We start from the raw sequence: 2,069 nt of genomic DNA, 5'->3' as shown, positions 1-2,069 counted from the left end.
GGTCTTATGACTCAATTCATAATTTTGAAAACTTAACTCGGTTGAGATTGTTTTTTTTTTAGTTTGATTTGTTTACTTTTTTTTAAAAAAATTTATTATTTGATATTATTTTTTTAATTAGACTTTGTGATTTTATTTGGTTTTCTTTTTAGAAGATTATCATAATCTCAAGATTTAAGTTGCAAATTTGACAAATTAGCCTAACTAATCTCGAGCCTTATTTTGAAGTTGTTTTTTTTAATTTTTTTTTGATTTATTCATCAACATAGAAGTGGTTTTTTAATTGCGCTTCATATCTTTTCTCACTCTCCCTTCTAGTTGGGTATCCCATTTGCATGAACCAGGTAACAAGGTTTAAGGTTTAGTGGGTTTGCAAGTGTTTTGTTTTGTTAATTGTTTTTTACCCTTCTTTGTTGAGTTTTGTTGGGGATTGAACTTTATAATGTTTATTTTATTTTATTTTTATTAGATTATCCTAACTTCATGACTAGAGTCGTAAGTTTGATATACTAACTCAGGTTGATCTAGATCTAGGTTTTTTTATCTTTTTATTTTAATCTTTTCACATTGAATTAGTTAGGAATTGAGTTTTGATATTTTTTTTAAGCAAGCATTTTTTTGACATAGTATTATGATAAGTTTTTTTGTTTAATTTGGTATACTTATTGTCATGGTATGTTTTTTATTATTTAATTAAATAAATACCAGTTTATTTAACCTACTTGGATACATGATTCAAGATACAAATTTTTCTTATCTTTTTAAACACGCTTGCAGTGCTTGAATGTTTTTTTTTTTACACATAAAAAAGTTGGTATGACATTTTAGTATTCAATAAATGCTTGTTTTAGAATTTGGTATATATTGTGTTGTAAAATATTTTTTATTTGAAAATATATTAAAATGATATTTTTTATTTTTAAAAATTTATTTTTGATATTAACGTATCAAAACAATGAAAAAAATAAAAAAATAATTTTAAACAATTTTTTTAATTTTAAATAAACAATATTTTAGCCATGATGCTAAACATGTCTTAAATCGCTATAGTATTTAAAATCCAAATGGTAAGCAACGGAATAAAAAGCCTTCTATTTATCCCACATCGAAAAGATGTGAGTTTAGGGTTTAGGACCTTGAATATAAATAAAGCTCTAAGAAGGAATAATGGGTTAACCCGTCTTGTCAGGGGTGAAAGGCGACTTGTCTATGATCGTTTAGAGATGGCGAGTCGTGCCGACACCTTATACATCGAACACATCTTTCAGGCGAGTGAGTTCAGCCCTACTTTAGGTTGATCTTGCCCGCCAATTTTTGGAAGTCTCCCCTGCGGGAGAGGCTGCCAATAATCCTAAATATTAGACTTAATAAGAGTACGCAAAAATCCCAATATCCTTGTTTTTGATGAGGGGTGAAGAAGCATCAATCACGTCTTATGTGGGGTTGTGTCAAATTATGGGTTTTGTTTGAAAGTTTGAGTCTTTACTGGTGGTGTGATTTAAAGATTTTGTGTGCTTCAGTTCATTCAAGTAGGAAGAGAGACAGGAGATAATTCCTACTTAGTATATTGGGTTGTTGGAAACATTGATGTTTTAGTTTAATGAGTAATTATTGGTTGAAATATGTAGTCTTTTCTTATGATATCAGTACGTTTTGCTTCGAATTTTATCTTAATTTCATATTTAGTGCTTGCTCAGTGGAGGGATTAGTTGTAGGGTTTTTTTTTGTCAATTAAGTGTGTTAATTTATAGGATTTGTTTTAGTGTTTTGAGGTATATTTTAAGTTAATTGTTTATCAAATGTGTGGTTAGTTGAGACAAGGAGTTGATTAGTCTTGTTGTTGTTGTAAATACTGCTACGTTTACTGGAAATAGTTTTATGTACTTATCCGCCTTTTGTCTAAGATCAAGTGTAATCAGTTATTTTTTACGAAATTTGTATGTGTAGGGACAGGATGCAGCAGCTGTAGGCGCATATGATATGCCTTCATGTGAAACTTTGATTTATTTTGCCATGTCTTCCACTTTTTCGGTTTGGTTAATGTGTTTAAATGTGGGATTTTTTGTGTA

The 2,069-nt window shown here is 29.1% G+C and overlaps 1 long non-coding RNA gene across 1 annotated transcript in view; it reads left to right on the top strand.

Annotated features, from left to right (window-relative positions):
- Nucleotides 1-1,112: 1,112 nt before the first annotated feature.
- The window catches only part of LOC105120133 (uncharacterized), a 2,186-nt gene continuing 1,229 nt past the window's right edge, over nucleotides 1,113-2,069 (top strand). Inside the window, exon 1 of the long non-coding RNA XR_841263.1 lies at nucleotides 1,113-1,268. This is a non-coding gene — a long non-coding RNA (uncharacterized LOC105120133). The remainder of the gene's footprint in view (nucleotides 1,269-2,069) is intronic.

This window comes from Populus euphratica, unplaced genomic scaffold, assembly GCF_000495115.2.
Source record: "Populus euphratica unplaced genomic scaffold, PopEup_1.0 scaffold4940.1, whole genome shotgun sequence".
NCBI lineage: Eukaryota > Viridiplantae > Streptophyta > Magnoliopsida > Malpighiales > Salicaceae > Populus > Populus euphratica.
The sequence above is the reverse complement of the archived record's forward strand: the minus strand, read 5'-3'. Positions and strand labels throughout refer to the sequence as shown.